At 43.9% G+C, this 22,993-nt stretch overlaps 1 protein-coding gene across 1 annotated transcript in view; it reads left to right on the forward strand.

Moving 5' to 3' along the window:
* LOC126195022 (uncharacterized) overlaps positions 1–22,993 on the forward strand; it is a 1,313,800-nt gene that overhangs the window by 861,276 nt on the left and 429,531 nt on the right. The gene's annotated exons all lie outside the window — the stretch shown is intronic.

Below are 22,993 nucleotides of genomic sequence, written 5' to 3' on the forward strand. Positions count from 1 at the left end.
AGTTCAACGACGTTTGCAGCAGCAGGGACTATCAGCTCGGAGACCACGGCTGCGGTTACCCCTGACGCTGCATCACAGACATGAGCGCCTGCGATGGTGTACTCAACGACGAACCTGTGTGCAGGAACGGCAAAACGTCAACTTTTCTGATGAACCCAGTTTCTGTTTACAGCATCATGAGGGCCACATGGACTTGGAAGAGCAATTGAACGGAATGGGCAGTGTCATGAAAGGAGGGTATAAGATGAACATAACAAAAGCATAACGAGGATAATGGAATGTAGTCGAATGAAGTCGGGTGATGCTGAGGGAATTAGATTAGGAAATGAGACACTTAAAGTAGTAAAGGAGTTTTGCTATTTGGGGAGCAAAATAACTGATGATGGTCGAAGTGGAGAGAATATCAAATGTAGACTGGCAATGGCAAGGAAAACGTTTCTGAAGAAGAGAAATTTGTTAACATCGAGTATTGATTTAAGTGTCAGGAAGTCGTTTCTGAAAGTACTTGTATGGAGTGTAGCCATGTACGGAACTGAAACATGGACGATAACTAGTTTGGACAAGAAGAGAATAGAATCTTTCGAAATGTGATGCTACAGAAGAATGCTGAAGATTAGATGGGTAGATCACATACCTAATGAGGAGGCATTGAATAGGATTGGGTAGAAGAGAAGTTTGTGGCACACCTTAACTAGAAGAAGGGATCGGTTGGTAGGATGTATTTTGAGGCATCAAGGGGTCACCAATTTAGCATTGGAGGGCATCGCGGAGGGTAAAAATTGTAGAGGGAGACCAAGAGATGAGTGCACTAAACATATTCAGAAGGATGTAGATTGCAGTAGGTACTGGGAGATGAAGAAGCTTGCACAGGTTAGAGTAGCATGGAGAGCTGCATCAAACCAGCCTCTGGACTGAAGACCACAACAACAACGATGGTGGCATCCATGTTTGGTGACATCGAGGTGAACGCACATTGGAATCGTGTATTAGTCATCGCCATACTGGCGTATCACCCGGCGTGATGGTTTGGGGTGCCACGTCTCGGTCACCTCTTGTTCGCATTGACGGCACTTTGAACAGTGTACGCTAGATATCAGATGTGTTACGACCCGTGTCTCTACTCTTCTTTCGATCCCTGCGAAACCCTACATTTCAGCACGACCACATGTTCCAGGTCCTGTACGGGCCTTTCTGGATACAGAAAATGTTCGACTGATGCCCTGGCCAGCACATTCTCCATATCTCTTACAAACTGAAAACGTCTGGTCAATGGTGGCCGAGAAACTGGCTTATCACAATATACCAGTCACTACTCTTCATGAACTGTGGTATCGTGTTGAAGCTGCATGGGCAACTGTACCTGTACACGCCATCCAAGCTCTGTTTGACTCAATTCCCAGGTGTATCAAGGCCGTTATTACGGCCAGAGGTGGTTGTTCTGGGTACTGATTTCTCAGGATCTATGCACTCAAACTGCGTGAAAATGTAATCACATCTCAGTTCTAGTATAATGTATTTGTCCAATGAATACCCGATTATCAGCTGCATTTCTTCTTGGTGTAGCAATTTTAATAGCCAGTAGTGTAGTAGTAGTAGTAAGTACTGTGGCAGGCGCAGCAGAGACCAGAGTAACCTTGCCGTTAGTAGCTGACGGAACGAACGTAAAAGCTGACCCGGACCTCTCGGTCTCTCGCGGAGCAGTGGGCCACAAGTGCCGGCCGACATCGGGAGTAGTCGGCTCGGCCTGTGGGCATCGTAAACCGGATGAGGCGACCGCAATGCCGCGCCACGGCGGCCGCTGTAATTGGTGGGCTCGCGGCACACCTGATCCCGCAGCGATAATCCCGCGGGGACCCGCGCCCTCCCTGGGGGGATAACGCACGCCGCCGCCCACTGGCGTCCCCGAGGCGCCCTCCTCACGGGCAGACGTCTCACCTAATGCCACCGTCTCCTTCTCGAACGAGCTGGCTCCGGCCCTCGGGACGACACTGCAACGCGAATCGCTGCTTTGGGAGAGACAAGAAATGGCTCAAACTAAAGTTGATCCTACATCCATTGTTCTTTAGCAACATAAAATACCCCCAATATTAACTGTTCGATTTTTTTATTACTCCTCTCCTGTAACTGTGCAGTCCAATGAAATCTAATAGTCAATGATAATATCTGCTACAGTTGTAGATATAATTTATTTCTGAGAATCAATGCACAATCCAGGACATGTGTCCCATCTTCAGGTCAATATTAAAATGTAAGTCGACAATAGATATACAATTGAGGTTGAAATAGGTTGAAATATGTTAACGGGAGGTTTACTATCTTTTGGTTCGAAACGTCGATTGTTTTTAAATTGCATTTTCGGATGCATGCAAATGTTTAGAATCCACCTCTGAAACGGTTTTACCGAATACGGAACGGAAATGTTAGTTATTCACGGTTGAACAAAAGAAAATGCACCTGCCTGAAATCGGTCTTTCTCAAGCACCTTTTTTTCCGGGAATTTCGACTTTGTAGCCGCGAAAAATTATTCTAGGTGCTTGCCCATGACTGAAACTGACAAAGCGATCGAGGAGCTTACGACGTACTACGGCCTGGCAATCCGACGGCATTCCATTTCGGTGGAACAGATGAAGAAGGCAAATTGGGCAACGTATTTCCACAAGTGTTCGACCGATGATCACCCACGACACCAATATTGTCCGGCTGGGGAAAGTAGTTGGTGCAAGTGGCGCATTGCAGAGGCTACCGGACATCTGGACGAATATCAACACGACCAGCCGCTCCCCAAAGAAGTTCAAAAAGTGATTCATTCGATCTACGAGGCCATTTCGGAGGACGGCTTATTGTATCGGTGTTTGGGAGGAAACACACAAAATTCAAATGAAAGTTTGAACGCCTGTTTTTGGATGTTAACTCCCAAGCATTTGCATTCCGGTGCGAAGACGGTGGAGATTGCGACTTTCCTGGCAGTGAGCAGCACCAATGTAGAGTATTCAGCAATTCTGAAGAGCATGACAACGACGGACGTCACCTTGTGGCTCTATCCGACGCAGTTCCCCAAGCATTCGGACGACCACCGGATTCAAACGCCCAAAACCCGCTTGTCACCGGCCGTACGAGCGGCTCTGAAGCAGGACAGGATGGCCCAGATCGGGCAGAACGCCCTCTATGAAGAAGGAAAAGGACTAGTTTATGGACCTGGAGTAGCAGATTGAACCTAAGTTGCATAATATTGCATTTACAGGGTGTTTCAAAAATGACCGGTATATTTGAAACAGCAATACAAACTAAACGAGCAGCGATAGAAATACACCATTTGTTTCAATATGCTTGGGACAACAGTACATTTTCAGGCAGACAAACTTTCGAAATTACAGTAGTTACAATTGTCAACAACAGATGGCGCTGCGGTCTGGGAAACTTTATAGTACGATATTTTCCACATATCCACCATGCGTAGCAATAATATGGCGTAGTCTCTGAATGAAATTACCCGAAACCTTTGACAACGTGTCTGGCGGAATGGCTTCACATGCAGATGAGATGCACTGCTTCAGCTGTTCAATTGTTTCTGGATTCTGGCGGTACACCTGGTCTTTCAAGTGTCCCCACAGAAAGAAGTCACAGGGGTTCATGTCTGGCGAATAGGGAGGCCAATCCACGCCGCCTCCTGTATGTTTCGGATAGCCCAAAGCAATCACACGATCATCGAAATATTCATTCAGGAAATTAAAGACGTCGGCCGTGCGATGTGGCCGGGCACCATCTTGCATAAACCACGAGGTGTTCGCAGTGTCGTCTAAGGCAGTTTGTACCGCCACAAATTCACGAAGAATGTCCAGATAGCGTGATGCAGTAATCGTTTTGGATCTGAAAAATGGGCCAATGATTCCTTTGGAAGAAATGGCGGCCCAGACCAGTACTTTTTGAGGATGCAGGGACGATGGGACTGCAACATGGGGCTTTTCGGTTCCCCATATGCGCCAGTTCTGTTTATTGACGAAGCCGTCCAGGTAAAAATAAGCTTCGTCAGTAAACCAAATGCTGTCCACATGCATATCGCCGTCATCAAGCGTGTGCACTACATCGTTAGCGAATGTCTCTCGTGCAGCAATGGTAGCGGCGCTGAGGGGTTGCCGCATTAGAATTTTGTATGAATAGAGGTGTAAACTCAGGCGCATGCGACGATACGTGGACGTTGGCGTCATTTGGACCGCAGCTGCAACACGGCGAACGGAAACCCGAGGCCGCTGTTGGATCACCTGCTGCACTAGCTGCGCATTGCCCTCTGTGGTTGCCGTACGCGGTCGCCCAACCTTTCCAGCACGTTCACCCGTCACGTTCCCAGTCCGTTGAAATTTTTCAAACAGATCCTTTATTGTATCGCTTTTCGGTCCTTTGGTTACATGAAACCTCCGTTGAAAACTTCGTCTTGTTGCAACAACACTGTGTTCTAGGCGGTGGAATTCCAACACCAGAAAAATCCTCTGTTCTAAGGAATAAACCATGTTGTCCACAGCACACTTGCACATTGTGAACAGCACACGCTTACAGCAGAAAGACGACGTACAGAATGGCGCACCCGCAGACTGCGTTGTCGTCTATATCTTTCACATCACTTGCAGCGCCATCTGTTGTTGAAAATTGTGTTGTTGTTGTTGTGGTCTTCAGTCCTGAGACTGGTTTGATGCAGCTCTCCATGCTACTCTATCCTGTGCAATCTTCTTCATCTCCCAGTACCTACTGCAGCCTACATCCTTCTGAATCTGCTTAGTGTATTCATCTCTTGGTCTACCTCTACGATTTTTACCCTCCACACTGCCCTCCAATGCTAAATTTGTGATCCCTTGATGCCTCAAGACATGTCCTACCAACCGATCCCTTCTTCTAGTCAAGTTGTGCCACAAACTTCTCTTCTCCCCAATCCTATTCAATACCTCCTCATTAGTTACGTCATCTACCCACCTTATCTTCAGCATTCTTCTGTAGCACCACATTTCGAAAGCTTCTATTCTCTTCTTGTCCAAACTATTTATCGTCCATGTTTCACTTCCATACATGGCTACACTCCATACAAATACTTTCAGAAACGACTTCCTGACACTTAAAACTATACCCGATGTTAACAAATTTCTCTTCTGCAGAAACGATTTCCTTGCCATTGCCAGTCTACATTTTATATCCTCTCTACTTCGACCATCATCAGTTATTTTACTCCCTAAATAGCAAAACTCGTTTACTACTTTAAGTGTCTCATTTCCTAATCTAATTTCCTCAGCATCACCCGATTTAATTTGACTACATTCCATTATCCTCGTTTTGCTTTTGTTGATGTTCATCTTATATCCTTCTTTCAAGACACTGTCCATTCCGTTCAACTGCTCTTCCAAGTCCTTTGCTGTCTCTGACAGAATTACAATGTCATCGGCAAACCTCAAAGTTTTTCTTCTTCTCCATGAATTTTTATACCTACTCCGAATTTTTCTTTTGTTTCCTTTACTGCTTGTTCAATATACATCGGGGAGAGGCTACAACCCTATCTCACTCCTTTCCCAACCACTGCTTCCCATTCATGTCCCTCGACTCTTATAACTGCCATCTGGTTTCTGTACAAATTGTAAATAGCCTTTCGCTCCCTGTATTTTACCCCTGCCACCTTCAGAATTTGAAAGAGAGTATTCCAGTTAACATTGTCAAAAGCTTTCTCTAAGTCTACAAATGCTAGAAACGTAGGTTTGCCTTTTCTTAATCTTTCTTCTAAGATAAGTCGTAAGGTTAGTATTGCCTCACGTGTTCCAACATTTCTACGGAATCCAAACTGATCTTCCCCGAGGTCCGCTTCTACCAACTTTTCCATTCGTCTGTAAAGAATTCGCGTTAGTATTTTGCAGCTGTGAGTTATTAAACTGATAGTTCGGTAATTTTCACATCTGTCAACACCTGCTTTCTTTGGGATTGGAATTATTATATTCTTCTTGAAATCTGAGGGTATTTCGCCTGTCTCATACATCTTGCTCACCAGATGGTAGAGTTTTGTGATGACTGGCTCTCCCAAGGCCATCAGTAGTTCTAATGGAATGTTGTCTACTCCCGGGGCCTTGTTTCGACTCAGGTCTTTCAGTGCTCTGTCAAACTCTTCACGCAGTATCTTATCTCCCATTTCGTCTTCGTCTACATCCTCTTCCATTTCCATAATATTGTCCTCAATTACATCGCCCTTGTATAAACCCTCTATATACTCCTTCCACCTTTCTGCCTTCCCTTCTTTGCTTAGAACTGGGTTTCCATCTGAGCTCTTGATACACTCCTGGAAATTGAAATAAGAACACCGTGAATTCATTGTCCCAGGAAGGGGAAACTTTATTGACACATTCCTGGGGTCAGATACATCACATGATCACACTGACAGAACCACAGGCACATAGACACAGGCAACAGAGCATGCACAATGTCGGCACTAGTACAGTGTATATCCACCTTTCGCAGCAATGCAGGCTGCTATTCTCCCATGGAGACGATCGTAGAGATGCTGGATGTAGTCCTGTGGAACGGCTTGCCATGCCATTTCCACCTGGCGCCTCAGTTGGACCAGCGTTCGTGCTGGACGTGCAGACCGCGTGAGACGACGCTTCATCCAGTCCCAAACATGCTCAATGGGGGACAGATCCGGAGATCTTGCTGGCCAGGGTAGTTGACTTACACCTTCTAGAGCACGTTGGGTGGCACGGGATACATGCGGACGTGCATTGTCCTGTTGGAACAGCAAGTTCCCTTGCCGGTCTAGGAATGGTAGAACGATGGGTTCGATGACGGTTTGGATGTACCGTGCACTATTCAGTGTCCCCTCGACGATCACCAGTGGTGTGCGGCCAGTGTAGGAGATCGCTCCCCACACCATGATGCCGGGTGTTGGCCCTGTGTGCCTCGGTCGTATGCAGTCCTGATTGTGGCGCTCACCTGCATGGCGCCCAACACGCATACGACCATCATTGGCACCAAGGCAGAAGCGACTCTCATCGCTGAAGACGACACGTCTCCATTCGTCCCTCCATTCACGCCTGTCGCGACACCACTGGAGGCGGGCTGCACGATGTTGGGGCGTGAGCGGAAGACGGCCTAACGGTGTGCGGGACCGTAGCCCAGCTTCATGGAGACGGTTGCGAATGGTCCTCGCCGATACCCCAGGAGCAACAGTGTCCCGAATTTGCTGGGAAGTGGCGGTGCGGTCCCCTACGGCACTGCGTAGGATCCTACGGTCTTGGCGTGCATCCGTGCGTCGCTGCGGTCCGGTCCCAGGTCGACGGGCACGTGCACCTTCCGCCGACCACTGGCGACAACATCGATGTACTGTGGAGACCTCACGCCCCACGTGTTGAGCAATTCGGCGGTACGTCCACCCGGCCTCCCGCATGCCCACTATACGCCCTCGCTCAAAGTCCGTCAACTGCACATACGGTCACGTCCACGCTGTCGCGGCATGCTACCAGTGTTAAAGACTGCGATGGAGCTCCGTATGCCACGGCAAACTGGCTGACACTGACGGCGGCGGTGCACAAATGCTGCGCAGCTAGCGCCATTCGACGGCCAACACCGCGGTTCCTGGTGTGTCCACTGTGCCGTGCGTGTGATCATTGCTTGTACAGCCCTCTCGCAGTGTCCGGAGCAAGTATGGTGGGTCTGACACACCGGTGTCAATGTGTTCTTTTTTCCATTTCCAGGAGTGTATTCATACAAGTGGTTCTCTTCTCTCCAAAGGTCTCCTTAATTTTCCAGTAGGCAGTATCTATCTTACCCCTAGTGAGACAAGCCTCTATATCCTTACATTTGTCCTCTAGCCATCCCTGCTTAGCCATTTTGCACTTCCTGTCGATCTCATTTTTGAGACGTTTGTATTCCTTTTTGCCTGCTTCATTCACTGCATTTTTATATTTTCTCCTTTCATCAATTAAGTTCAATATTTCTTCTGTTACCCAAGGATTTCTATTAGCCCTCGCCTTTTTACCTACTAGATCGTCTGCTGCCTTCACTACTTCATCCCTCAGAGCTACACATTCTTCTTCTACTGTATTTCTTTCCCCCATTCCTGTCAATTGTTCCCTTATACTCTCCCTGAAACTCTCTACAACCTCTGGTTCTTTCAGTTTATCCAGGTCCCATCTCCTTAAATTCCCACCTTTTTGCAGTTTCTTCAGTTTCAATCTGCAGTTCATAACCAATAGATTGTGGTCAGAATCCACATCTGCCCCTGGAAATGTTTTACAATTTAAAACCTGGTTCCTAAATCTCTGTCTTACCATTATATAATCTATGTAATACCTTTTAGTATCTCCAGGATTCTTCCAGGCATACAACCTTCTTTTATGATTCTTGAACCAAGTGTTAGCTATGATTAAGTTATGCTCTGTGCAAAATTCTACAAGGCGGCTTCCTCTTCCATTTCTTCCCCCCAATCCATATTCACCTACTATGTTTCCTTCTCTCTCTTTTCCTACTGACGAATTGCAGTCACCCATGACTATTAAATTTTCGTCTCCCTTCACCACCTGAATTATTTCTTTTATCTCGTGATACATTTTTTCAATTTCTTCATCATCTGCAGAGCTAGTTGGCATATAAACTTGTACTACTGTAGTAGGCATGGGCTTTGTGTCTATCTTGGCCACAATAATGCGTTCACTATGCTGCTTGTAGTAGGTAACCCGCACTCCCATTTTTTTATTCATTATTAAACCTACTCCTGCATTACCCCTATTTGATTTTGTATTTATAACCCTGTATTCACCTGACCAAAAGTCTTGTTCCTCCTGCCACCGAACTTCACTAATTCCCACTATATCTAACTTTAACCTATCCATTTCCCTTTTTAAATTTTCTAACCTACCTGCCTGATTAAGGGATCTGACATTCCACGCTCCGATCCGTTGAACGCCAGTTTTCTTTCTCCTGATAATGACGTCCCCTTGAGTAGTCCCCGCCCGGAGATCCGAATGGGGGACTATTTTACCTCCGGAATATTTTACCCAAGAGGACACCATCATCATTTAATCATACAGTAAAGCTGCATGTCCTCGGGAAAAATTACGGCTGTAGTTTCCCCTTGCTTTCAGCCGTTCGCAGTACCAGCACAGCAAGGCCGTTTTGGTTAATGTTACAAGGCCAGATCAGTCAATCATCCAGACTGTTGGCCCTGCAACTACTGAAAAGGCTGCTGCCCCTCTTCAGGAACCACATGTTTGTCTGGCCTCTCAACAGATACCCCTCCGTTGTGGTTGCACCTACGGTACGGCCATCTGTATCGCTGAGGCACGCAAGCCTCCCCACCGACGGCAAGGTCCATGGTTCATGGGGGGTTGAAAATTGTAACTACTGTAATTTCGAAAGTTTGTCCGCCTGAAAATGTACTGTTGTCCCAAGCATATTGCAACAAACGGTGTATTTCTATCGCTGCTCGTTTAGTTTTTATTGCCGTTTCAAATATACTGGTCATTTTTGAAACACCCTGTATCTGTAGTCAAAACTTCAAAGTCGTTTTTCTCGAAATGACTTTTTTCTTATCTCGTGGTATGGTAACTTCAGATCTACTGAACCAACTGGCCTGATTCTTTGTTTCCGACGAAGCTAACTAAATTGTCTAGGAGATGTACCAGTATTATTCCAATCCATGAATTATAAATATTTTTACTTGGCCAAAGAAGTCGAAAAATCGATGAAAAATAACACCATTTATTCAAATGGCCGCCATTTTGTTTGCTATGGTCCAAATAACTTAAGCGAGGTACAACTTCTAAAGAACCTTATATACTTCGCTAACGTCAACACAGTTTTGATTTCAGATTAGCTGGTTGACTTGGGACATACCACGCGTTGAGGTCTACATCGAAATTTTGTTTCGTTCCGACGGCACTTCCGCCTTTGCTCTTCGACATTTCCTGTCGAAAAAATCCAGTTTGTAGAGGAAATATCAATAAACATTTTGACCATGTTTGACATTGATATTATAACACATTCCGAGGAAAAATTCTTTTTTCCGGCCAATGATACTAAACCTCCCCTTAAGATTTTGTGTCATTGGTACATGGCATGCAACCGGATATCCTGTTCAGTATGTGTATTTCCGCAAACTGCCACCCAGATTTAAGGTTTCCGTGATTTCCCTAAATGGCTTCAGGTAAATGCGAGTTGTTTCTGTGAAGGGCACGGTCAATTGTCTTCCCCATACTGCCCTAGTCCGAGCTTGTGCTCCGTCTCTAATGACCCCGTTGTTGACGGGACGGTAAACACCAATCACCTCCTCCTCCACTATGTGTATTAACGTAGTAATGTAATTTCTAATGCATGTACTGTGTACATCATATTGTTTACCAAATCTGCAAAATGATTTAGAAAAAAAATATGTAAATGGTGCGAAAAGTGGCAGTTGACCCTAAACAATATTGATTTATTGACACTCTTTATTTGCTTCATTTTGGCGAACCCACTGACACCTCCAGTTGTTGCCTGCTGTACACTGTACAAATGTAGAATTCAAATATTAAAATATTGCGAGAAATGCATACTTCAACATAAACGCAGATACCAGCCACACTTCGAGGGTGCCCTATCAGAGAGGTCACAGGTCGTAGTAATTGAAGGAAAGTCATCGAGTAAAACAGATGTGATTTCAGTCGTTCCACAAGGTAGTGTTATAGGCCCTTTTCTGTTCCTTATCTATATAAACGATTTGGGAGACAATCTGAGCAACCGTCTTCGGTTGTTTGCAGATGACGCTGTCGTTTATCGACTAATAAAGTCATCAGAAGATCAAAACAAACTGCAAAACAATTTAGAAAAAATATCTGAATGGTACTAAAAGGGTCAGTTGACCCTAAATAACGAAAAGTGTGAGGTCATCCACATTAGCGCTAAAAGTAACTTCTTAAACTTCGGTTACACGATAAATCAGTCTAATCTAAAAGCCATAAATTCAACTAAATACGTAGGTATTACAATTACAAACAACTTCAATTGGAAAGAACACATAGAAAATGTCGTGGGGAAGGCTAACCAAAGGCTGCGTTTTATTGGCAGGACACTTAGAAAATGTAACAGCCGGCCGCGGTGGACGTGCGGTTCTAGGCGCTGCAATCCGGAACCGCGGGACTGCTACGGTCGCAGGTTCGAATCCTGCCTCGGGCATGGATGTGTGTGATCTCCATAGGTTGGTTAGGTTTAAGTAGTTCTAAGTCTAGGGGACTGATGACCTAAGATGTTAAGTCCCATAGTGCTCAGAGCCATTAGAACCATTTGAGCCAGACCTACAAAGAAGACTGCCTACACTACGCTTGTCCGTCCTCTTTTAGAAGACTGCTGCGCGGTATGGGATCCTTACCAGGTAGAACTGACGGAGAACATCGAAAAAGTTCAAAGAAAGGCAGCACGGTTTGTATTATTGCGAAATATTGGAGAGAGTGTCACAGAAATGATACAGGATTAGGGCTGGAAACCAGTAAGAGAAAGGCGGTTTTCGTTGCGAAGGAATCTTCTCACGAAATTCCAATCACCAACTTTCTCCTCCGAATGCGAAAATATTTTGGTGACACCTATCTACATACGGCGGAACGATCACCTCGATAAAATAAGGGAAATCAGAAGTCGTACGGAAAGATATAGGTGTTCATTCTTTCCGCGCGCTATACGAGATTGGAATAATAGAGAATTCTGAAGGTGGTTCTATGAACCCTCTGCCAGGCACTTAAATGTGATCTGCAGAGTATCCATGTCGATGTAGATGTAAATGTAGATGTAAAAACTTGTTGGCAGATTAAAACTGTGTGCCGGTTCGAGACTCAAACTCGGGACCTTTGCCTTTCGCGGGCAAGTGCTCTACCGATTGAGCTTCCCAACCACGACTCACGCGCCGTCCTCACAGCTTTACTTCTGCCAGTACCTCGACTCCTACCTTCCAAACTTTACAGAAGCTCTCCTGCGAAACTTGCAGAACTAGCACTCCTGGAAGAAAGGATATTGCGGAGACATGGCTTAGCCACAGCCTGGTAGATGTTTACAGAATGAGATTTTCACTCTGCAGCGGAGTGTGCGCTGATATGAAACTTCCTGGCAGCTAGATGTAGATGTAGACGTATTGTATCTGACCATGAACGGAAGCTTATCAACGTCCTCGATACCTTGCAAGTGACAGTCGTTGTGAGAATAGTTGCCCTGTGGACTTGTCACAACAGTGTTATGTGTAGTTGTAAGTGGATTATGTCGGTGCTAAGTAAATTCGAGCGTGGGCAGAATTTTGGTACTCATAAGATGGGTGATTCCATACCAAAGTGAACCAAAGTGTTTGGTGCTTCAAGAGACACTCTATCGAAGATTTATATCGCAAGGGAAGCACAATAACATCATCCCCCAAGTGACAACGCGGACGACTATAGGTGGCGAGTGCATTCCAATACTTTTGTGGCGAAAAACAGAAGGACGACATCTGCAAAAGTCACAGCAAAAATTATTGTCGCACTCGCGAACTTTGTCGGTTACAAAACAATATGAAAGCAACTCCGTCAGCACGGAATTACAAATGGTTCAAATGGCTTTGAGCACTATGGGACTTAACTGCTGAGATCATCAGTTCCCTAGAACTTAGAACTACTTAAACCTAACTAACCTAAGGACATAACACACATCCATGTCCGAGGCAGGATTCGAACCTGCGACCGTAGCGGTCGCGCGTTTCCAGATCGTAGCGCCTAGAACCGCTCGGCCACCCCGGCCGGCAGGGAATTACAGGGCGAGTTGGAATCCCCAAACCATCCATCAGTGACACAGATGTCCGTAAGATGATAACGCGGTGCTGAAGCAATAAAGCTTGTCTAATGGGAGAAAATCATTTGGTGGCATGAGTTTCGATTCACACTCTTTCCAAGTTCTGGCCAAGTTTACGTCCCAAGAGTGAACATAGTGGGTGTTAGGTGACGATAAGCGCAGCCGTCACGTCGTATTCCATTGTTAGTCTGTAAGGTAACATTTGAGCCGTTGCGACTTCATTTCATCTTTTTTTCCCCCCTTCATTTGTTGGCGCCCCGCTAGGAGGCATGGCTTTCCCTTAGCTTCCTGGATATTACCGCTGGCGCGGAGCCTTGAAAACGCACAGGAGCGTGTGGAATGGGGAAGTGTCGCGAGAGGGCAGCACGGAGAGTTGTCTGCCCGAAACTGATTGGTAACGACTGTACCGTTAGTGACTGCAACGAAGCTCTCAACACGCACCTCAGTGGGCTTCACTTGAGAATGCCTTCCCTTACGTCCACGAACTTTACGGAAATATTGTGGAAACTGAAGAGTACTTAGATGACGATGAAATGGGAGAGATAATACTCCGTGAAGAATTTTACAGAGCACTGAAACACCTAAGTCGAAATAAGGTCCCAGGAGCAGGCAACATTCCATTACAACTACTGATAGCCTCGGGAGAGTCATTCATAGCAAAACTCTACTATCTGGTGAGCAAGATGAATGAGACATGTGAAATACGCTCAGGCTTCAAGAAGATTATAATAATTCCAATCCCAAAGAAAGGAGGCGTTGATGGTGTGAAAATTACCGGACTATCAGTTTAATAACTCTCAGCTGCAAAATACTTACACGGCTTCTGTACAAACGAATGCAAAAACTGATAGAAGCCGAACTCGGGAAAGATCAGTTTGGATTCCGTAGAAATTTTGGAACACACGAGGCAATACTGACCGTACGACTTATCTTACAGGACAGATTAAGGAAAGGCAAATCAACGTTTCTAACATTTTTAGACTTAGAGAAAGCTTTTGACAGTGGTGACTGGAATACTCTCTTTCAAATTCTGAAGGTGGCAAGGGTAAAATACAGGGAGCGAATGGCTGTTTACAATTTGTACAGAAACCAGATGGCAGTTATAAGAGTCGAGGGGCATGAATGGGAAGCAGTGGATGAGAAGGGAGCGAGAAACGGTTGTCGTCTATCCCTGATGTTATTCGATCTCTATATTGAGCAAGCAGTAAATGAAACAAAGGAAAAATTTGGAGCAGGAATTAAATTCCATGGAGGAGAAATAAAAACTTTGTGGTTTGCCGATGACATTATAATTCTATCAGATACAACAGAGGACGTGAAAGAGCAGTTGAACGGAATGGACAGTGTCTTGGAAGGAGGATATAAAATGAACATGAACAAGAGTAAAACGAGAATAATGGAATGTAGTTGAATTAAATCAGTTGATGCCGAGGAAATTAGATTAGGAAATGAGACACTTAAAGTAGTAGATGAGTTTTACTATTTATGGAGCAAAATAACTCATTATGGTCAAATTAGAGAGGATATAAAATGAAGACTGCCAATGGCAAGGAAACCATTTCTGAAGGAGAGAAATTTGTTAATATCGAGTATAGATTTAAGTGTCAGGATGTCCTTTCTGAAAGTATTTGTATGGAGTATAGCCATGTATGGAGGTGAAACATGGAAGACAAATAGTTTAGAGAAGAAGAGAATATAAGCTTTCTAAATGATGTGCTACAGAAGAAAGCTGAAGATTAGATGGGTAGTTCACGTAACTAATGATGAGGTACTGAATAGGATTGAGAAGAAGAGGAATATGTGCCACAGCCTGACTAAAAGAAGGAATCGGTTGGTAGGACACGTTCTCAGGCATCAAGGGATCACCAATTCAGTACTGGGGGGAAGCGTGGACGGTAATAGTCGTAGACGGAGACCAAGAGGTGAATACACCAAGCAGATTCAGAAGGATGTAGGTTGCAGCAGTTACTCGGAGATGAGGCCTGCAGCGGGTAGAGCAGCATGGAGAGCTGCACCAAACCAGTCGCTGGACTGAAGACCACAACAACAGCACGAACACGCTGTGCGCATTATGTTATTAAGCGGTGTTTGCTGTGTGCGGTTTTGAGTATGTTACTGTTTGATTACTATGGTACATTTGAAGCTTTTTGCCATTGATTTATTAAGGCGTGAGGGAACTGCATTTCCCGAAATTTTAACTCTTAGCTCATGTTTCGCTTGATTGATGCTTCTTAACAATTCTTAGTTTTACGAGTTGCGGGTCCGCTGGTTTGGTCGGCGCTTGGCCGTTTGGACCTGTTGCTGTTACGGTCCGTCACAGTGTTTTTCGGGATGGTTTGTGGGTGCCCGACATTACCTTAGTGGAGCTGTTCACGCCAACAGCTATTTCGTAAGTTAAGTTTGTTTAGCTTTCGCTCTTATTTGTAATATCTTACGTTAATACACTCAAGAGCAAAGAAACTAGTACACCTTCCTAATATCGTGTAGGTCCCCCGCGAGCTCGCGAAAGTGCACAACACGACGCGGCATGCACACGACTAATGTCTGAAGGTAGCGCAGTGGGGAATTGAAACAATGAATCCTCCAAGGGTAGCCATAAATCCGTAAGAGTACGAGGGGATGGAGCTCTCTTCTGAGAACCACGTTACAAGGCATCCCACATATGCGCAATGATGTGCATGTCGGGAGAATTTAGCGGCTAACTGTAGTGCATAAACTTACAACAGTGTTCACGGAACCACTCTGTAGTAATTCTGGAAGTGTGGGGTGTCGCATTGTCCAGCTAGAAATGTCCAAGTCCGTCGGAATGCAGAATGGACAAAAGTGTATGCAGGTGATCAGGCAGATTGCTTATGTACAGTATGTACCACCTCTCAAGAGTCGTATCGAGACGTATCAGGACTCACATTTCACTCCAACTGCTACACCCCACACCACTACAGAGCCTCCAGCAACCTGAACAGTCCCCTGCTGACATACATGGTCCATGGATTCATGCGGTTGTCTCCATACCCGTACATGTGCATCTGCTCAATACAATTTGACACTATACTCGTCCGACGAGGTAACATGTTTCCAGTCATCAACTGTCTAAACTCGCATTTGACGGAGCAGCCAAGGCGTGTCGTGCAGTCATCAAGGATAAGTTGTAGACACTTGTGAGAAGCGACACTTATCAGAAACAGGAATGTGGCGACACTTGTGAGAAATCCGGGATGCTGAGGGACCAGCACAGGGTGTGTCGAAAATGCTGAGCCACTACCTGCTCGGCCACCACCTGCTGCCGCTTAGCTTGTGCCCACCTGGGCAGCTGCCGAGGCACATTCACACTCCTCTTGTGCAGCCAGGTTACATTATTTCTCAATTTTTTTTGAGCAAGGAAGAGTGTCCTTACACCGATTAGAAATCGGAGCTCATTTTGCCCCCGCGGTAACATGTCAACCATTAGTTTCAGCACAGTTATGCGTAAGACCTTTTTCATTGGAATTTTTGTTGTGATTAATCTTACATATATCATAATTGTCGCTCAGCCTCATACTTAACGATGTATTTTACAGGAACTATATAAACCGAAAATGTTTTCCTTCTTTCAACCCCTCACCCAAAATTTGATATGATATGAGTGGCAACCTTTTACCATGTATTAAGAGGAGACCACTACAGAATTTGGTTCTTGGTAGATACTTTTTTCCTTAATTATTTCGAAATAAACCTCAATTTTCCCGTACCACGGAGGGAAGTGTACTAAGGTCTAATGTGAGTCCTGCTAGAAATTAGCGGTAAGGAATGCAATTTATGTATTGAAACAAGATGTATTAATCGTCCACTCAAACAGACATTGTTTCTGAAATTTTATACTCAAAAATGCTGATTGTGATTGTTAAAAATGCCATATCTTTTCAGACTTCATTAGCGAATCTTTTACAACATGCTAGAGACATTTAGCCGACTTTGTGTCGTTTCCATGGAACCCCACGAGGAGGTAGTCTCTCTTCGTCCCCCATTATATTTTTTTTACAATATTTACAGGATGATTATTTATTTACAATTTGTACAATAGGGAGATCGGCGTGAACTGAACCCCCTTTTCAATATTTACAAGTGTTGCTGTAGCTTCAGCCATTTCCTTTTCGTTGTAATTTCTGTACATAGGCCACGCAAGTAAGAAATGATTTTATATTGCCGTCAACTTGGAGTCTTGTAAGGTCCTTAGAAACTATCTCATCTGTCTTAATTGCGGATTTATTTCTTCTTTTCCCACCTAGATTTAAAACTAGTCGGTCAAATTGGTGCCCATGATATTCTCTGTCCTCTCTGAGAATTTTTACTAAGGAGTAAAAATTAGGATGAACCTTCGAAATTAGTGTATATATCCTCCGATTCCATCCTTCCGAAATATTGTTGGTGCGGTGACACCTTTCTGCGCAGTTCCATATATCCCTTGTCATGTCTTCACTATCCAGCCATTGTTCAACAAAATAGTCATAAAAATCCTGCAATTTTTCATTATCTGCCGTGCTCTCCTGAATGCATAGCTACCCATCATCTAACATGTTCAGGGGAATGTGAGCCAAAGCGGATCACAATCTTATGTGAAAACGAATTTCTTCGTTTTCTTTGTAGGCAGAACAAGGCCGCAATTCTGGACTTGCCTCCACAAGCACTGATTGAATTGGTAGTTGCAGCCATTAATCCTTGCATCAGGAAACAAATGTGTTACTGACTGGATGATTGCAGCTTCAAAATCTATTAGGATAGCTATAGGATTCAATTGAGGTACGTTGCTCTTAACAGATGTGAAAAAGCGATCGCACGTTTTGAGTAGCAAGGGGTACACCGTTAGAACTGTGTTTGTTTCCTCCTCAGAACTAGAAATATCGGTATGAACAATGCTGGAGCTTTTGAACGTTTCATCGACAAAGAACGATTTGCAGTCTGTTAAACAGGATTTTCCCCTTTCGCTGGCGCACACCAGTATCATATCATTTGGTCCTCTGTCGTCATCTGCAAGTACAAATTTGCTCCGGAATACATGTATGGCTGCCTTCGCCTAAAACTAAGTTGTTCCTGGTGAATAGTCTTCCTTTACGCTTCTTGTTTACGTTTACGCACCGCCAATAACTTATAGCCTTATCGTTGGTGTATTCCACTATATACTGGTAACCGTTATAAATCACTAGAGGCTTGCCTTTGGTTGTCGTGGTGAATTCCATCTTTACAACTGCAGTACTGAACTGCAGCGTGCTAGCTGTTTGGTGTCCCTGTAGACCGGCCGCTACCTGTTCGGCCGGGTCTCCTCACAACTGTCGCTCATCGCAACTGTTGCTCTTCACAAGTGTCCCAACCCCATCAAGGGTACACGAGTGGGCCTTCGGCTCCAAGAGCCCATATCGATTATGTTTCGTTGAATGGTTCGCACGCTGACACTTGTTGATGGCCCTGCACTGAAATCTGCAGCAGTTTGCTGAAATGTTGCACTTCTGTCACGTTGAGCGATTCTCTTGAGTCGTCGTTGGTCCCGTTTTTGCAGGCTCTTTTGGCGGCCGCAGCGATGTCGGAGTTTTGATGTTTTACCGGATCCCTGATAATCACGGTACACTCGTGAAACGGTCGTATGGGAAAATCCCCTTTTCATCGCTACCTCGGGGGTCCTGTGTCCCTTCGCTCGTGCACCGACTGCAGTACGGCGTCCATACTCACTTAAATCTTGATAACCTGCCATGGTATTAGCAGTAACCGATCTAACATCTGTGCCAGACACTTGTTGTCTCATATAGGCGTTGCCCACCGCAGTGGCGTATTCTGCCTGTTTACGTATCTCTGTATTTGAATTCGCATGCCAAGACCAGTTTCTTTGGCACTTAGGTGTATTTCCTGCTAAATATTTTACGTCTCTCCTGAAGTCGGTAATATCATCAGATTTATGATTAATATTCAGATTTTCTATCAGATTATTTCAGCCTATACTTATTCTGCTAATATTTGGAAACTAAGCTTACTTTCTCAAGTGGTCATTGTCTGAGATGATGTTCTAATTATTTCGCCTTCACTTCCGTATTGTATTAATACCATGCACATAAAAGAAAAAACTTCCTGGATCATAACTGTTGGCACTTAACTTTCATGGTTAGTCCCTTCTGAAAATTTAATATTTGGACTTGTGATTTGATATATAGTAATCACGGCTCCAGATGATTCTTTCAAAGACTAGTATGATTCATTCTGGAATTAATTTAATTTTAAAAAAAATTCTTTCAAGATCCGTAAGTTGCAATTTGTTCTTAAAGCGTTAGGACGGTAACTCTTAATTATTCTAACGCCAAATTGCTTTAATTAAGAAGTGCCTTATCTTGCAATTTTGTATTTATTACTGACTTCTTGCCTGTGGCTTGGGCCTTTGATCAGTGTTTAAACCGATTATTTGTAAAATAAAGAAAGTCCTCTGGCCCATTCTTAATATTGTATTCGGTTTGTTAGTGTAACGTGTTCTCTAAAGAACCGTAAATAGTCGAAGGAAGAAAGATGTGATTGTCGTGGGTCCTCTCTCCCATGTGTCCCTTTCCTTTCCTATCTTAGGTAAGAGGATTTCAGTGTCTACACCAGGACGTGGTCAGATGTTAAGCTTTAGAAATAACTTGCTACCGATGTCTTAGATGGTAACATATGTTTCACAAACCTATGCATCATCATGCAGGTTTTCGAATTTTTACATTTTGTTCCAAAACACACATCATTCCATACAAAACTCTTCATAAATTTCAAGAAAGGGAATTTCTACTTTTAAGCTGTGATACATTTGACATACGCAAGTCGACAGTTTATATCTCCATACCCATACTCATTACTCATCCGAACAGAAATACATTTAGAGAATGAACATGAGGGGTATATATTATGTGCGTCGACTCCATGTAGGATCTCGCAAAGCTTTCCACCTCATTTTGAGCGTTCTTTCTGATCTTCACTATTCTCTCATTTTTTCTCCACGGAGTCTTCAGTCCACTTTGTCCCTGGTTTTTTTGGGACTTCATTCTCTGACCTCACATTCCACTTGTGTACCTTGTCCCTGTATACATTTCTGTCTCCAGTTTCTATCGGATCGATTTTTGCTGCTTCTAGGTCCACTTTGACTTGTGTGATCCATGGTAATGTTGATTTGACCCCTGTGTGTATGTTAGAATTCTCTTGGTGAGTCGTTTTCGTGATAGCCTCATGACGTGCCCTTAGAATTTTAGCCTTCTTTTTTTCTGACATCTTCTACTGTGTTTGACATCTTCTCTGTAGTTTTCTTAGAGTGTAATCTGTATCCCTCTTCTGTCAGCTTTGCACTGAGATTTTCCCTCATGATTTTTCTGTCTTCCTTCAGTATGTTTTCCATCTCACTTTTCGTATGGAGTACGAGCGTCTCACTTACATACAATATTTCAGGCTTGAACACTGTGTAGTGGTGTCCGACTTTTGTGTGAATGGACATGCATTTTTATTATATACGTGCTGTGCCTTACCGAACGCTCTTTTCATTTTCTGTAGTAGAGTCTTCTGGGCGATTTCTTCTCCCCCTGTAGGTTCAAGGATTACACCTAGATACTTGAAATGTGCAACACTCTATATTTTCCGTATTTTGTGTCTAATTTTGTCATGTTCAATTTTGAAGAATTCTCGAAAGAGATTTGCATCCTAACTTTTTCCGCGCATTCTTTTAGTTCCTCTGTTTGTTTGGTTGTTGTTGTTGCTTCGTTGTCTTATAGTATGGCCAGGTCGTCTGCCAAAGCTAGGTTTGATATTTCTATTTTCATCCGGAGTCTTCATAGTCGTGTTGGTTTTCAGTGTCCTTGAGTTTTCAGTTCTTTTTCCTATTCCCTCATTACTTTGTCCAGGACTAGTTTGAGTAATAGTGTGGATAATCCGTCGCCTTGTCGTACTCCCGTTTTGATCGTGAAGGGATCAGAGATTTCACCCGTGAATTTAACTTTCGATGTCGTGTCACCTAATGTCTGTCTGATTAATCGTAGTGTTTTTGGGTCGAGTCGCTGTTCTTCTAAGATGTTGAACAAGGATTGTCGGTCGAGAGAATCGTACGCTTTCTTGGAACCTATGAAGGTGCAAATGAGTGGCGCATTCCTGATGGCCTTGTATTTTAGAATTGTTTTCAGATTGAGAAATTGTTCTACGCATGAACGACCGGGACGAAATCCTGCCTGGTATTCACCAATTTTGCGTTCTAACTGTTCTTGGGTTCTCTGAAGTAAGCATGCTGAGAAAATTTTGTAGGTGACTTGTAGCAGGGAGATTCCTCTGTAGTTGTTCACATTCGTCTATGTCCTTTCTTGTGCAGTGGATGGATAAGTACACATTCCCAGTTGTCAGGAAGATTTTCTGTTTGCCAGATGGAGAGATGTAGTAACTTTTGTCCAAGGTTCTTTAGTAATTCTGCATTGATTCCGTCTCCACCAGATGTCCTGATGTTTCTTAGTTTAAGAATGTGTTTGTTGATCTCTTCACATTTCGGTGGGAGTGATCCTGGTTGGGTGGAGGTACACTTCTGTACTGGAAATCTTGTTACAGCTTCAGGGCAGTTAGGGATATCGGAGAAATAACGTGCCGGTTTTTGACAGTTCTATGGATTAGTTAGGGTAGTCATCCGTCTGGTTTCCTGAAGCACCAGTTTTGAGTCGTGTACCCTCAGATCTTCATTGATAAGGTCTTGAAGATTTCTGTCGTGTTGTGGTTGCGGAAGTTTACCTCTATAGCATCCAGTGGCTCCGTCATGTACTTTCACTTCCTTTGCCTAATAAGTTTTGCACCCTGTTTTCTTGAGCCTTGGAAACAACATAGGCTTTTCTATTGTAGCCCTGAAAGGCTTGCTTGCGTATTTCTAGTCCCCTTTCACACTCTAAGTCCCACCAAAGGTGTTTAGTGTTCTTTCTCCGTAGTATTAGTTCTTTTGCTTTTTGTGTGATCTATCTATGGAATTCTTGCCATGTGTTTGCTGGTTGTTTTCTCCTATTCCTGTTCTACGTTGTATTTCATAATATTTTTTGTCTCAAACTTTTCTAAGTGCGTTGTTTTCTGATGTATCTTCTTCGGTGTAAATTTTATCTTGATTCGAGTTACACAGTGGTCAGAATCAATATTGGCACCCCTGCGTATTTGAAGGTCATGGATCTCCTTCTGGATTCGGTATGAAGTCGCTGCCTGGTCTGTAGGGAATTCTCCGATCTCTTGTACAGGTGACCTCCATGTCTTCCGTTTTCGTGGAGATTTCCTGAGGGATGTTGACATAGTCATTAGGTTATTCTGCTAGCATAGTTAGATGAGTCTCACGCCATTTTTTGGTATATTTGTGCGCTGGAAGCTTTCCCACAGTTCTTTGATGACGTTTTTCTATGCCGGTTTGTGCGTTGGAATCACTTAAGAAAATTTTTACATCGTCTTTGGGCATCTTGGCCATAACTGCCTCTAGTGTTGCCCAGATGTTCTATGTTGATTTTTTTTATCCTTTTTTGTGGCGGCATGAACATTTATCATGGTGTATTTCTTGTTTACACACTGTAAGGGTATTGTCATTAACTTGTTTATTGGATTGACCTCTCTAATTGAATTTATTATCTCCTCATTTACTACGAAGTCCATGCCAAGAAGCGGAGAAGCGTTGGCGACTAGTTTGTCTGTCTTGCTCTTGAAGATACGGTAGTCTCCATAATCCATTGTGTCTTCGTCTCTCATGCGGGTTTGCTGCAGGGCAAGTATCATTATCTTCTGTTTGTTGAGCTCTAATTTTAGGTTGTTCACTTTTCCTGCTTCAATCATTCTGTTCATGCTGAGGTATCCAAGAAATGTAAATATTTTGTGCGGAAGTATTCCGGAGAACTTCGACTTTTTCTGTGATCGTGTAAGTCCAGGCTCCCCAGAATCCGAGTTCCTGGTTGCCGTCTGTTGACGTGTGGACTGGATAACATCTGGGGTACTCATGTTATTCCTCGCACGAGTCGTGATTGCTTGTAATCTTGTTGACAACAACCCAGCCGGCTATATACACATAAATTTTTAATGTTCATGCAAGAACAGACCTGATTAAACAGAGTAAACTACACATAAACTGCCAGCAAGAGGCAATTTAATATGAGTGGAAACAATAGATACAACGAATTCTGAAAGTTACATCAATAATAATTATTAGTGCCACATA

The sequence above is a fragment of the Schistocerca nitens genome, chromosome 7 (assembly GCF_023898315.1).
Source record: "Schistocerca nitens isolate TAMUIC-IGC-003100 chromosome 7, iqSchNite1.1, whole genome shotgun sequence".
NCBI lineage: Eukaryota > Metazoa > Arthropoda > Insecta > Orthoptera > Acrididae > Schistocerca > Schistocerca nitens.